This window comes from Camelus dromedarius, chromosome Y (assembly GCF_036321535.1).
Source record: "Camelus dromedarius isolate mCamDro1 chromosome Y, mCamDro1.pat, whole genome shotgun sequence".
NCBI lineage: Eukaryota > Metazoa > Chordata > Mammalia > Artiodactyla > Camelidae > Camelus > Camelus dromedarius.
The window spans coordinates 16,630,404-16,645,951 of NC_087473.1; the positions used below are offsets into that span (position 1 = coordinate 16,630,404).

The window sequence follows — 15,548 nt, forward strand, 5'->3', positions numbered from 1 at the left end:
CTCTTAGCACTGCCTTTGCTGTGTCCCATAGGTTTTGAGTGGTTGTGCTTTCATTATCATTTGTCTCAAGGTATTTTTTAATTTCAGCTTTGATTTCCTCATTGATCCATTGTTTTTTCAATAACATATTGTTTAATCTCCATGCTTTCCTTTTTTTCTCCTTTATTTCTCTGTTGTTGATTTCCAGTTTCATGGCATTGTGGTCAGTAAAGATGCTTGAGATAATTTCTATCTTCTTAAAATTGTTGAGGTTTCTTTTGTGCCCAAGTACATGATCGATCCTGGAAAATGTTCCATGTGCACTTGAAAAGAATGTATATCCTATTTTTGGGGGGTGTAATGCTCTGAAAATATCCACCAAATCTAGTTTTTCTATTGTAGTATTTAATTTCTCTGTTGCCTTGTTTATTTTCTGTCTGGAAGAACTGTCTAGTGATGTTAATGCAGTGTTAAAATCTCCAACTATGATTGTATTCCCATCAATATCCCCCTTTATCTCTGTTAGTAATTCTTCTATGTACTTAGGTGCTCCTATATTGGGTGCATATATATTAACAAGTGTAATAGCCTCATCTTGTATCACTCCTTTAATCATTAGAAAATGTCCTTCTTTATCTTTCTTTATGGCCTTTGTTTTAAAGTCTATTTTGTCTGAAATCAGTACTGCAACACCTGCTTTTTTGGCTTTTCCATTTGTATGGAATATCCTTTTCCATCCTTTCACTCTCAATCTATATGTGTCCTTCTCCCTAAAGTGGGTCTCTTGTATGCAGCATATTGAAGGTTCTTGCTTTATTATCCAGTCTGCCACTCTGTGTCTTTTGACTGGAGCATTTAGTCCATTAACATTTACAGTAATTAATGATAGATGTGTGTTTATTGCCATTTTGAACTTATCTTTGCAGTTGAATTGGTATATCCTCTTTGTTCCTTTCTTCTTCCTTTTGTGGTTTGGTAATTTTCCTTTGTATTATCGAGGATTTTATTTAATTTTTGTGACTCCTTTGTAAATTTTTGGCTTGTGGTTACCCTTTTTTGTAAATCTATCAACCCATTACTATAACTGTTTTTATTAAACTGATAGTAACATGATCTCAAACCCATCCTACTGTTAAAAAAATTTAAAAAAGAAAGAAAAAAATATTCTATATTTCCCTGCCTCCCTCTCCCACTCTCAGTGATTTGTATGTCTTCTTTTATAATTTCATGTTTACTTTATTTGTAATTCATGAGTTATCGCCTTTCCAGTTGTGTGTTTCTCATTTCTGTAGCATCCTGCTGCTTTTCTATTTAGAATAGCCCATTCAGTATTTCTTTTAGCATGGGTTTAGTGTTGCTAAACTCCTGCAGCTTTTTTTTTTTGTATGTGAAACTCTTTATTTCTCCTTCTATCCTCAAGGATAGCCTTGCTGGATAAAGGATCCTAGGCTGCATCTTTTTTTCATTCAGGGCTTTGAATATATCTTGCCACTCCCTTCTGGCCTGTAGTGTTTGTGTAGAGAAATCAGCTGAGAGTCTTATGGGGGTTCCCTTGTAACTTACTCTTTGCTTTTCTCTTGCTGCCTTTAGAATCATTTCTTTATCCTTTACTCTGGCCATCTTGATTATGATATGTCTTAGTGTGGGTCTATTTGGGTTCTTCCTGTTTGGGACCCTCTGAGCTTCCTGTACTTGGATATCTGATTCCTTCTTTAAGTTTGGGAAGTTTTCAGTCATGATTTCTTCAAAAACCTTTTCAATCCCCTTTGATCTTTCTTCTCCTTCTGGGACCCCTATTATGCGAAGATTGGGACGCTTTATATTATCCCATAGGTCCCTTATGCTATTTTCATTATTTTTTATTTGCTTCTCTTGTAGTTCTTCTGAATGGGTGCTTTCTATTGCCCTGTCTTCTAGATCACTAATTCGTTCCTCTGCATTATCTAGTCGGCTTTGCACAGCTATTAGATCATTCCTCATCTCTGTCAATGAGTTTACCCATTCTACTTGGCTCTTCTTTATAGCTTCAATTTCATTTTTGACATATTTTATATCTCTAAACACTATCTCTTTTAATTCCTTCAGCAATTCGATCACGCCTTTTTTGAAATCTTGATCTAGTAGGCTATCGATGTCTATTTCGTTGATCTTTCTTTCAGGGGATTTCTCTTGTTCTTTTAATTGGGAAAGGTTTTTCTGCTTCTTCATCTTGCTCATACCTCTTTGGCACTGTGGTTTATGGAGTATCAGTTGTCTATTTTGGACCTTAAGGATTTTATCTATCTGATGCCTATTTAGGAATAGAACTTAGGAAAAAAAGAAAAAAAAATAAGAGAGAGAGAGAAAGAATTTTAAAAGAAGGTAGAAAGAGGGTTTGAAAACAGTGTATAGTGAATAATAGAAGAGTGAGTTGAAGCAGAGTATTAATCGGGTTGAGACGTCCTTTTGAAACCTTTACAAAAAAAGGGGGGGGGGAGATGAATAGATGTATTTGAAACCTGTGTCTAATCAATAGTAGGACATCAAAACCCGAGAGAAATAGAAATGAATTAAGAAGTAAAAATTAAGAGAGTAATAGAAAATAGAACAGGTAAAAACAGATTTAAAAAAAAAGGGGGGGGGGTTGTCGGTGTTCTCCTGGAGTCTGTGTGCTTTTAATGTGAAGTCTTTATGTCTTCGTCCTGTTTTGGAAGCTCAGCTTGCTGTTTTCAGAGGCCCTCCGTTGGCGCCCTCTTCTGTGCTGCTCCCAGCACCTGTCGGCAAGCAGATCGCGCCTCCTCCTAACACTGGGTCAGGTGCAGCTCTCCTCTGCTGTGGGCCGGCGGGTCGCTGCCCCTCCGGATGCCGCAGTCAGATGTTGCAGACTGGCGGGGTAGGAGGGCGGGTCGTGCCCCCTCCCAGCACCTCGGTCAGGGGCTGTGTTCCTGCCCGAAAGGCGGGGGGCCGCTCTCGCTGTACCTGCGCCGCCGCCGGTAGCTCCGCTGCTCTGTGCGGCTGCGCGCTCCGCCCTGGTCGGCGCTCCGCGGGTGGGCTCGGGGAAGACCGAGGGACAGCCCTGTCCCTGCTCCGAGCCAAAACCCAGCTCCTTGTTTGTCTTTGTGGGGCAAGTTCTCTGAGGGACCAGGATGGAAGGATCCTGTCTGCCCCGGGCTGCAGGCCAGTCTCAGTCTGGCCTTTGAGGCTGCTAAGCCCTTCCGTGCGGATGCAGGTTTCGCCCCCGCCCCCGCCTGGGTGCTCAGCGCGGAGGATATGGCGGCTGTGCCTGAGCCCCGCCCCTCTTCCCCCGAAAACTTTCCGCGGGTTTTCAGAGATGGGGGTGCGCACCCTTCCCCCGAGAGCACCTCAACCTTGCTGTTTTATGGAGGGCCCAGGTTGTTCTGCCCTGTGCACCCACAGCCACGGCGCGCAGCCCCTTGCGTTCCCCCGGGGCTGCCTCCGTGCAGCCACTTCCGTCCTCCGCCCGGCTTGTGCAGCCTGGCCCTTCCCGCCGCTGCCGGCCCGCGTCTCAGGCTGGGTGTCGGGGGGACGCTCTGTGCCCGTTTAACTCAGTTCTGTCAGTCAAGGGCTGCTCTGTACAGATCTGAGCCTTGGAGGCTCCCCCTCCGTCCCACTGGCCTCTCAGTTGGAGAGGGGAGACCCAGCGAGCGAGCGCCAGTCCTCCTTTGCCGCTCCCTCCCCGCGGGACCCGTCCCGCGCTGCTTTGCCTTTTGTTCTTTCTTTTTTCCTTTTCTCCTACCAGATTTTTGGCATCTTTATCTTTTGAAGAGGGCGATGTTCTGTCGGAGTTCCACAGGTGCTCTGGTTGGCTGAGTGGGTCTGTAAATGTGGGTCTTGGTGTATTTGTGGGAGAGGGTGACCTGCGAGCGTCCTTCTACTCCGCCATCTTCTCCGGGATGTCGACCAGATAGTCTTGTATGTTAGTTTTAACAATCAACAAATCATTTCAAACCAATACAACTCTCTCAGAGAACAGAAAAATAAGAAACTTAAGTCATTTTATGAGATGAGCTAACTGCAATAGCTAAATTACCCAAGGAGAGTAAATCCTATTAAATATAGGAACAAACCTCTTCAACAGCATATTAACAAATCAATCTAGCGATGTATAAAGAAAAATAATCATGAAAAAAATTGAGTTTATCCTAGAAATACAAACCTGGATTAACATTGGGAAGATCAATCCATTAATTACCAGGGAAAAACCTATATAATCATCCTAATAGATTAAGAAAAATCGTTTGATAAAAATATCTATTCCTGACTTATTAAAAAGGAAAAATCCTTAGAAATTACACTGATAAAAATACCTATCAAGAAAAGAGTAGAAACATCATATTTAATGGTGAAAAGGTCAAATTATTTCTGTTTAAGATCAAGAAAAAGAATGCTTTCTATTACCACCTCAATCCAACTTTGTGATGGTCGTATAAAGGGCTAGCTCAATGATATAAGAGAAAAAGAATAAAATGAGACGTATGAAGATTAGAAAGAAAAGAGCTGTTATCCTTCAGAACTTATATACTGTCTACCTTGAAAAACCTCAAACATCGAAGAATATTTAGATACATTTTTAGACTCAATATGGTTTTACTGACGTTGCTAGATACAACATAAATATTCACTATTACTTGTCTATATGCTGGCAATAATTAGATCATACCCTGTTAGAAAATGTCTTTCACAGAAGTCCCCAAAATATAAAGAATTAGTAATGAATAGGGAAAAAAAATTAGTGAAAAGACTTTGTGAGGAAATTTTAAATGTATACTGAAAAATAATAAACGAGGTAAAAATAAGTCAAGAGTCAGAGCAGTGATACCAGAGTTCAAGATGTGTCTTTCAGCCTGAAACCATGGGTGAGGACCAGCTCGGGGGCCAAGCTTTATCTAGTCCTGGACCATCAGTCACTCCTGGTTTTCAGCAGGCTGAACCCAGCATCAGTTTCCATCACTGACCTCACGACTCACGGGTATCACTCACCTGGAAATGCCCAAATCTGTCTCTGAGAAGGGTGATCGAGCAGATCAGAGGCTGTGTTTCATCTCTGAATGAAATAGTTCTAAGAGTGGGTGCATTTAAAAACACATTTTAAGCATTTATATGCAGGCACTGCATGCAGGATCGCAACTACACAAACGATGTTTTTACAGCAAAGAATATCTCGCCCGTGATGAATTCAGGGACCTTATTTGTCATGAATGCCTGTTTCCACCCTCATACTCCATTCCTTAAATATGCCTTTTGTGCCTGTAGAGTGACACCCATTACAATGTCTTTATTTCCAAAGTGGTAACAGCTAAACAGTGGCAATCATTTTTAAATTTCTATCTACAAGGGGATTTTGTGGAACAAACTTACTCACAATCTAGAACTCGGTAATTAGCAATTTCACCCTGTTCCCTTCATCACTGTGTCAAGGAAAGGCTGAATCATGGAGGGTTTGTTTTAGTCAGTGTTACCGAGATCAGGGCTGGGGAGGACAGTGACTAACTGTGACTGAAGAACCAGGGAAAATAGAAGAAGGCACTTTCCCCAAATCCTGCACTGTATTTATTTTGAAATGTTTCACTCACGGTGTATTGATTTGTGTGGTCAAATGCTTGCTGATGTAGCTGCAGGAAGGCATACTTTGGAAGATAACGCAGTATTGTGTAATATAACATAAATTATTAGATTATATTATATATGTTGTAACATTCTAACGTTTTACAACACTCAATATTAAATAACTTAATATTAAGCTAGAAGCAGCTCTCAGCCATGAGTCTTGAGCTTTTGTGTCTTGTCTTCAGATACTTATGCTCTGCCTGTCCCTTCACATGTGATCATGGCAGTGTTTGCTTTGAGCTGATCCAAGTCCTGTTTAGCAGTTGAATGGAGGTGCAAGGCTGGACATGTAAAGTGCAGAGGTCATGAGGTTGGGGCATGGACTTGGGAATGGATGGAATGCAAGCCGTTTTGTCAAGAGACAGGAAACCAAGACTGTGGGATACAGAGCACACTTCCTGCCGGACCAGAACCAGAAGTTGTACCTTTTTGCTCTTGGTGGATTCATAGTACTGCCATGACTTACCATCCCAGTCTGCAAAAATATCCCTTGGCTAAGATGGTCCAGGATTGATTCTTGAAGGTTGTTTTTTTCCCCCTTTGGTTTAGTTATGTCTACTTTGTTGTCATTTTTAATCTGGGAGGATTGCTGTCCTTTGTCCTTTTGTTACATAATTTGCCTTTGATTACACATCATTACCAGCATTTGACCTAAATTGAGTGAATTGTTGCTGTTTTCTCAGTCCGTAGTGGTGAATTCAATCTGGATAATGATACAAATTTATTAAAAGCAAAGGAAAACTGAAGTTGAACTTGAGGTTCCTTTCTTTATTCCAATAATTTTAATAACAGAGAAAAACAGATACATGTTCCCATTGTTGATTCTGGTTCTTTTCCCTTTCCTTTTAGAAAAAACTTTGTGTTGCCTTGCCAGCTGAAGATGAAATTCAGCGTAAAGACCGTCTTGGGCTCCATCAGGGGAATCGTTGAAATGACAAAGGGCCTCTAGCATCTCGTGACGTACCAAGGGCCACAGTGCACTCTACAGAATTGGTGTGAAAAATAAAGAAGATAGATAGGGCTTTATCCCTTGCTGGAGTGTTCTTGAAAACCCATAGCTATGGGGTTTTCCTAAAAAAAAATCCTTTAAGCAAGGTCTAATCGCCATCTACTGAGTGCGCCACCTACTGAATGAAGACTCATTGGTGAAGTTACCATTTCATAGACAGCATGGGACGCTGGCCCCAGACGCCAGGGTCCAGGCTGGTGGTGCTGAACCATGTTGACAGCTCGTTTTGCCAGGACAGGCAATCACCAGGCCCTGGAATGCAAAGAATTTCCCAGTTCTTTGCCACTGTCCCGTCAAGTCCATGGTCACCATATTGCAAAATGACGGAGCACAGGTTCAGATTCTCACTATGGATCCTGTGTCTTTCCCATTGTGCTGACTCTTTGCCAGGGGAAACTTTGTGTGGCCTGGCGGGATAAGGGCCTCAGAATTCTAGCCCCAGCTGATGAAGAATCTCCCTTCGTCTGGGTCATGGAGGCACTGACTTGCGAGCAACATCACGTGGAAACTCCAAGCAGAGGCCCCAGGTCGCAACCCCTGTGCTGTCCTAGCTTGAGTGCTGCTGAGAGTTTGTAAATAGCTTTATCTCCCTTGCCTCAGTGATCAAGGTGTCCAACGGCACAAGCTCAGACCGCAACGGAAAAAAATAATAATTTATCCCTTGGCTGGGATAAATGCACTCTGCAGTCTCAAATGTACCCCATCGATCATTCTTCAAAGCAGAAACGATGTGTGTCAACAGAGAAACGGTCTTTATTATGGGGAACAGATTCCACGAATGTGTGTGCTATTGATTCTCGGTCAAAGATGCCATTTTCCTATTTGCGGGACATCGACGTTTTGCACAAAGCCCTCTCTGTTTAGATAATTGTGCCTGACACTTCTGCACCTACATCCCGAAGGCTCGATGGTAAAGTTTCTACTCTCCTTACGTGAAGAGGGCAGCCCGCTGTCCCCACAATGAGATCTGGTTCTTCCTGCCAGTTCTTGGAGTGACTTGGAGAACAGAGAGCCGATTTGCAGAGGGACCACTTGGTAGAGAGGTAAGAAACTCTTCGTTTGTTTACATGTAAGCTTAACTGTGGCAAATATAGAAAATGCATCTGGGAAGGTTCCTTTTACAGAGCACATTTCTGTTGCCTAGGATATGAGCCCTGAAAAGTCTCTCTGAGTGGTGATCAGAATTTACAAACGGGAATCTTCCCTGTTTTGCATGGTTCCATGTTGGCTCACGTTTGAAACGCCCTTTGTGTGGCTAATGATTTTGTGTGTATTCCGTGCTCAGACAATCAGAGGGGAGGGTTTTCACCTTGATATTGTGGGCTCTTGGGATGGTAGGTACAGGGAAAGCTTTGATTCTCATCCAAGAGGTGTAATGTGGGGTTGAAGTCTCCAAGAAGCAGTAGTAAGACTCTGTCTTGTGGCTGGATTTTTCTTTTAATGGAACCCATGTTCAGAATTCTCTAAGGGAGGAACTGAGACAGTGGTGCTGATCCTGACTTCAAAAGGCCTCTCTCACGCCTCCTTGAGTATATTCACGTCCAGAATTGTACCCGGGGCTGCCGTTTAGAGCTCCAGGCTCACCATCTGTGGTGGTCTCTGTAAATATATCCACCAAGTGGTGCCATTAACTTGGACCACCATCTGTGGGTGGGTCCAACCTTGACCCTAGGGGTGCAAGACCGGGTCTGAGCCCAGAGGTTTCTGTGACATCCACTGATTACCCCTCCCGCCCCCATCCATCATTGAAATCATTCTTTTCCTCTAGTGTAACTTTGTGGATAAAACGCTTGGCTTGTTAAGTTAGTATGGTCTCCATTAGATCCTGAAATGCTGAGTTTGCAATGGTTGTCCCCTTCTTTGAAAAGATGAATAATGATTGTCCTGGGAGGTTGCATTTTAGAATATGAGTGCAGAGAGGCCCAACACACGTGGCCAAGTAGAAGACGCCGGGTCTGTGCTGCGTGCTGCCGTGTCACTCCCTGGGTACACTCCCTCCACTCTCAGATTTGCCTGAACCCGGGCTCAGTCCATCCACCGTCCACTGCCCCCCACTCCCCTCCCCACAGGGACCCCACTGAGATGCCCTGTGCAGGTAGCTTCTTGCATTTTGCACCGTTACACAATGCAAAGTAAGGATGGTAGCAGCTCTTAGCTTTAAGTGATAGCATACCTTCCAAAACCGGATTGTACAGAATGACTCAGTGGTTGGTGTGTGGCGGGTCGTTGCTGGGTTAGGTCAAAATCTATTGCCTGGGGCTCCAGGCATTGAGTAGAAAACGTTTAAAATGAGGTATTCTTTCCCATTCAGATTCACTTAAACACATGAAAGTGCGCTGTGCTCAGACAGCGTGATTCTCCCTTCCGCGTTATCAGATACAGTAGATTGTGTCCCCCAGTTGTGACTGGGGTTTAGAGGCGAACTGGGTTTGTGAAGAGATCTGTTGCAAAGGGCAGGTGGGGTCTGCCTTTATTCCTAGGATGGGCCTCCCGCCACCCCGCCCCCGTTCTAGACTAGTGTGTGAGTGGACAAGTGGGCCCCACAGCCCACTCAGTCCACACGTACGATTAGTTATCACGTCGCACCAGCTGTCCCAAGTACCGAGCGCTACACGCAGCACGGCAGAGGTGAGTGTTCTGTGTACGACTGCTGCACAGCGGTGCCGAGAGCAACGACCGGTGCCGCCTGCTGGGTTTATTCGGCCAGCTGCGCTTCCTTCCTTGCCTTTCCACGTGCTCTTACATTTCGTCCTCACGACTGCGTTTGGGGCAGGCGGTTTTGCTTCCTGTGAGGTGACTGAGCTGAAAAAGTCCAATGGACAAACCGGGCGGCTGTAACCGGTGAGCGGCAGGGCTGAGCTTTGAATCCAGCTCTCTGGGATTCTGGCCTTAACCCTGACGTTGTAGTGCCCTCTGCTTGTCCTCTTATTTATAGGGTGGCACACCCTTTATATGGTGCCACCCTTTATATGGTGACACAGGGTATAATCGTGTGCTCAGATATGAGAGAAATGTGTCTTTTCTGCGTCCCTTGAAGTGTTTCTCTAAATGACTATTTACGAACCACCTCTCTCCTCTCAAGTGTGTAGAAAAAAAATTCCTAGGGCTGCGTTAAGCCTCTTATAACCCAGAGCCTCTCTGCTGCCTCTTGTTTTAAAACAATGCTTGGAAGGAAATAAATCCACAGCTCTCACGGCGGATCCTGACGTGGGCTTTAGGGGGACCATTGCCATAATATTATGTGTCAGGAAGCAATCTTCCAAATGACACTTCAGTGACCCGAAAGAGCCTTAAATCAAAGAAGACAGTCTTGGGTTGAGACTATTTGGTGCAAAAAAAGACAGGCACTGACTTTTTTTTTTTTTTTTTTTTTTAAGTAAGCAAATATCACACACAGGACAGTTGTTTAGCTTCTGATTCTTTGGATTTTGGCCTCGGTCCAAGCAGACGTCATTGTGTTCCAGGCACTGAAATTGGATGGTATTGGGAGAAAAAAACTCCAAAGTTGCATGGCAGTCGTGAGTTCTTGCGTGGAATATTTGTAAAAGCAGGTGATAAATGTCTTGGGAGAGGAGGCAAGGTCTTCCTCACTGTTTCATCCCTGGCTGCTTCATCAGTACCTCGTTGCAAACACAGGAAAGCCCCAAACCCTTTTGTTTGTCTGTGTCATGCAAAACCTTTAGAGCACCTTGCTAGTAAATAAAGCTCCCCATTACCTGTGACAGACACAGAGGTAGGTGCTCCGTGCACAGCCTGGAACACAGTTCTTGAAAAAGCACCAGGATAGGTGCGCTAATGCGAACTGCATATCCCTGCGTGGCTGGAACAGCTGTGGGGTCTTTGTGGAGGAAAACGGGACAGAAGCAGCAGACAGCCAAACGTCACCCAATACCCAACTCCTCCCTCAGGCGGAGAAAGCTTGCGCTTTCTGTCCTGCCGGAGGGGACTTAAACGGTGCATGGGAAATTGTGCGAATGGCTATTCTTAGACTTAGGGTAGAGGTGAGACGCCCTGGTTTGTCAGGCATGGCTGAAACTCCAGACGGAGTCACACAGACAGGCCTGGGTTGTAGTTTTCAGAAAACATAGGAAGAGACCCGCAACAACCACGCAAAGCAAATGTCAGACGCTCTAAAGGCCGTCATGTGCGGAACTAAAAAGAAAAAGGGAAGATAAAGCCAAAGCGATCCTGTGCAATGGCCGTGGGAAAAGCAAAGGACACGTTCCCCCAGCACGATTTCACGGCATGAACGTTTGCACTTTGAGGGACTGCAATCACTTAGACGTACACTCTGGGACCCGCGTAACAAAATTAGAACTTTGCAGAGTGCCTGTGTTATGTCGCAGACGTGAGTTCGTGTCGCAGAAATAATAGAATCTAACCCAAGCACCGGACTTCATGGAACTGTCTTCAATCTAAAGGGAAGGGTGGACTGAAAATGAGACCGAACTACGAGACATTGATACCTGCAGCTGTGAGCGCCTTCAGTTGATTGTGTGTGAGTGCTCTGATAGACTCCGACGTGCGGGGATAGCATTTCAATCAAACACAGTTTATGGAATTAGGCAACTTAATGAGAATGTGTGTTTTATTTTATTTGACTTTTTTTTTTTTTTAATCTCTCAGAGGCAGACCCTGCCAAATTAAAACACTGGTCCAGCAGGGGTGACCGACACATCTATTGCTGGTTAAAATCACAGCTCCCTAGCCTGGGGAATGGATTTTGTGAGCCTGGCAGCATCGAGAATGTTGCAGTCCTCAATACGTGCACAATTGTAGTAATTGTCTCTCTTCACGCTCTCTCTCAGAATCATTAATTGGTTTTTCCTCTTTGTACTCGAGTTACAGAGTACATTTTAAAATGTTTTATTAATTCCTAGCAGACTTCAGACCCTTTGAACGTAGGTTTCCTCTCTGCAGACGCAGAAGCTCGTTTTTGTCTCATTGATGAGGGGCGTGTTTATCCTCTCTGAGCTTCGCCAGCCCTTCTTCCAAGCGCCGTGTTGCCGGTGGGGACCGTGGCGGTGCCGGCTGCAGGGATGCTGCAGTGGTCAGGCTCCGGGCGTTCAAGTCCCCCCATGTTCCTGGCTCTTCCGTGTGCTAACTGGGTCAACGTGGACTCTTGGCTTAGAGTCTGTGTGTCATTTTTGTTCTCATTTACAAAATGAGAATGGCCATCACACGTCCCCCTCACAGTTGCTGTGAGGGTTAACGAGATGAGCAGAACAGTTCTAGGCTCATCGTAAACCTTCCATCCTGGTGCCATTTCTCTCCGGAACTTCTATTTCTTGGCTGCGTTGTTCATTCAGTCATGAAACAGTGATTTCACACCTTCCCTATAGTAGAGATGGGGCTGGTTTCTGGCAAATGAAGAGGAAATTAGAAGGAAGCTTTGGGAGACTTCCTAGTGGAGGGGAGACACCACTGTGTGGACAGCCTCCGTCTGACATTCCCATGGTCACAGCTGAGCTGAGTTCGGGGAATGGGGTCCGGACGCAGGAGTCTTCAGCCAAGACTGAGAATGAACGCATCAGGGAAGACTTTACACAGGAGTGCCTTCCATTTTTCAGACGCTTTCTTTTGTCATGGCACCTTTTGCCTCCCATGGAATTTTAATACACTGTGTATCTGTTTGGGTACTGCATGCCTCTCTGGGCTTTATGTATAAAGATGGCAAGCGTTTTCACCCCTAAGAGCCCATCTTCACCCTTTAGGGGAGCTACTGGGAGTCCCCACTGAGACCGCATCCTGTAGCAAGAAATGGCAGCACTGACTGGGCAGAAAGGAACTTCAGACGAGGCAGGAAGGAGGGTGTTACCATTATCACACTGACTGAAGAGACTCACCTGGTCCCCGGTGACACCCTGCAGAATGTCTGCGTGTCTACATTGGCATTTCATTACATGTGTGTACGTATACGTAGGTATACCTCGTAAATGCTTACATGGCTTAGATGTGTCTGTTGACGTCATTACATGTTATTTTTTTAATCAATGTTTATTATGTTTTATTAAGGTATAGTTGATGTACAATATTATATAAGCATCAGGTGTACAACATAGCATTTCAACCTTTTTAAAGATTATACTCCATTTATAGTTATGATAAAATACTGGCTTTCTTCTCTGTGTTGCACAATACACTCTTGTAGCTTATTTATGTTATATCGAATGGTTTATACCTCTGAATTACCCCCACTCTGATTGTGCCCCTCCCCCTCCCCTCTTCTCACTGGTCGCCACTAGTTTGTTCTCTGTATCTGTCAGTTGGCGTCTCTTTTTGTTATATTCACTACTTTGTTGTATTTTTTTTTAGATTTCACATATAAGTGACATCTTACAGTATTTGTCTCTCTGTGTGTAACTTACTTCACGTAGCATAATGCCCTTCCAGTCCATCCATGTTGCTGCAAATGGCACAGCTTCATTTTTTATGGCTGAGTAGTATTCCATTATGTGTATGTGTATATGTATCCTGCATCTTTATTCATTTGTCTGTCGGTTGACACTTAGGTAGCTTTCATCTCTTGGCTGTTGTACATAGTGCTGCTATGAACATTGGGGTGTGCGTATCTTTTCACATTAGTGTTTCTGTTGTTTTTTTTTTCCTTATATATATACCCAGGAGTGGAGTTGCTGGGTCATATGGTAGTTCTATTTTTACTTTTCTGAGAAACCTCCACACTGTTTTCTGTATAGGATAGTCTACTTTAAAACACAGATAGTTCTCAGTGACAAGTAGACCTTAAATTATCCTTAACGCATCTTTTTTTAGTCATTGTTCACATCCTTCAGAGGAGGAAGAAAGCGTACAGCCCTCCAAGTACTATTTTATATAAATGACTTATTGATGTGATAAAAATTATGGTGCTCATAGTCAACGAAACTGGGTAAGTACTAGTGGAAAAAAAGCCTCATTAAAATCTGTTTTTCAACTCTAGTTGAGGCAGCCATTTTTGAAGAAAATATGGTTGTAGTAGAAAAGCATAAGTGAGAAACTGAAAGAAAAAAAAAAATTGCCCACGATCCCAGCACCGACCAAGGGAAATGCCGCCATCAACATCTGGCTGTCTGTAGGCACACGTGTTCTGGGCATGGTGACAGACACTTGTAGAGCTAAAGGTCACAAAAGAGGGTGCAGTTCCCTGACCCTCCATAGGCAAGGCTTTAATCTTGTTCAAAACCAGATCTGGCCTTTGACCCTGAGCTCCTGGGCGGTGGGCTCCAAGCCCTCGGAATGTCCTGCCTGACAGGGGCATCTTTGTTTCCCTGGGGGGGTTGGGTCACTGGGTAGTGGAGCAGAGTTATTTATGGTAGGGGGTCTGGCCATGCCGGAAAGCGTAGCCCTGTGATGTAGGGTGGGGGCTTTGGGTCACGTGCTATCAGCCTCTCTCCTCTCCCTGCCTCCTTCTCCCTCTCTCCCCCCACTCCTTCCCCTCCTCCCTCTCTCCCCTCCCCCTCTCCTCCCTCTTCTATTCTCTCTAGCATCCTGAGTGGCTGGGCACTGAGGTCAGCCACGTGGACCATCAGTTATTCTCACGTGATGGAGCCACAGTAGAAACTTAGACACATTCTCCGGGGGGCTTTCCTGGAGTTGCAATGCTCCACGCATGTTGTGATGCAGCAGTGCTGGGAACGTAACACAGCCATGACTCGCCGGGGAGCAGATGTCTGGATGGACCGCGTTTGCAGCGTTCCTGGATGCTCCCCAGTACGCCTTTCCCCTGGGCTGAGTTCCCTCCCTGTCCTTTAGCCGTCGTCAAGCATAGCCGTCAGCAAACCAGCTTTCCGTGAGTTCTGTGAGTCCCCCCAGAGCTTGCAGGTGGCGACAGAAGTGACCGCGGTCTAGAGGGCTGCTCCCTCTAATGTTGTAGCTGGTGGGCTTTTTCTCGAGCAGGTAGTCAGATGTAAGGGGAGGCTCCAGAGCGGGTCAAAGGCAGGAGCTGGGGCGTGGTGAGCGGCACACAACACAGGGCTCCAGCCACGAAGCTGGAGGGCTCTGTTGGGGGTTCCTAATGCACGCACTGCTCAGCAGGGCTGGAACTCGCGTCCTCTCCAAGGCTGCTGCATGACAAGCTGGGGGAGGTGGTCAGGGATTGGGGAAAGGCGTCATCCAGGGCCAGTGGATGATAGAGATGGCGCCCTGAGCACAAGGGGGAGATGCCGGCTTGGGGTGTCGCAGTCAGTGAGAGCTCCCTGGAGGAGGCAGCCTGCAGCTAACCCTGCAGGCTGAGTGTTAGCAGGGAGGCCACCTGGAGAAAGGGGGCTGCAAGGGTGAACACTGAAGGCACTGATATATAGCGTATTCTTATGCTGCAGAGTTTACACCTGTCCTTTTTTGGGGATGGGGCAGTCTGCATAGTAGAGTAACAGGCATCAAATTTGAGCAGTTTGTGGGTTGCTGATCTTAAACCTCTGGCTAAAGAATTTGGGTTCTGCCCTAGCTGTTTTATTACTTTCTGTCTTTAAGGCCTTGGGAAAATTGGTTTCTTCGTTTGAAAAAAAAAAAAAACGGTCTGTTAATATTTAATTTAGAGGGCTCTTGTGAAATGTAAGTAGGAAATATATATAAAATATTTATTACCTTCCCTCATACCTTAGAGATGCTCAAAATACAGTTTCCTTTTATCCCAACCGAGAATAGCCTCCAGGTTCAGTGGGAGAGTTCTGTGAGGGATGTGCTGTTTAAGAATTTTTTTTTCTTTTTTTTTCCTGGAACAAAACAACAAAGATGAAATTGAATTAGGAATAAATTGAAAACAGAAGAAAGAAACTCCATAGAGTTAAAGCAATAACCATGACGTTAGGTATTTTGGAAACAAATGCATTTTTTTTAAAAAAAAAAGCCACAATTGCACTAAACGTGGCATAATTAACAGTGGAGACATTCAACAGACACTGTCTTCACCGGGTGACTGTGTTTCCCATCATCAGAGATGAGTCGTGTGGAAATC

The 15,548-nt window shown here is 44.9% G+C and overlaps 1 protein-coding gene across 3 annotated transcripts in view; it reads left to right on the top strand.

Annotated features, from left to right (window-relative positions):
* Window positions 1-15,548, top strand: part of LOC105086568 (pseudouridine-5'-phosphatase) — a 498,657-nt gene that overhangs the window by 112,945 nt on the left and 370,164 nt on the right. For all 3 annotated transcript variants that reach the window (XR_010379551.1, XR_010379552.1, XR_010379553.1), the window contains exon 4: window positions 6,436-7,638. The gene's annotated coding sequence lies outside the window, so the exon portion shown is untranslated. The remainder of the gene's footprint in view (window positions 1-6,435; window positions 7,639-15,548) is intronic.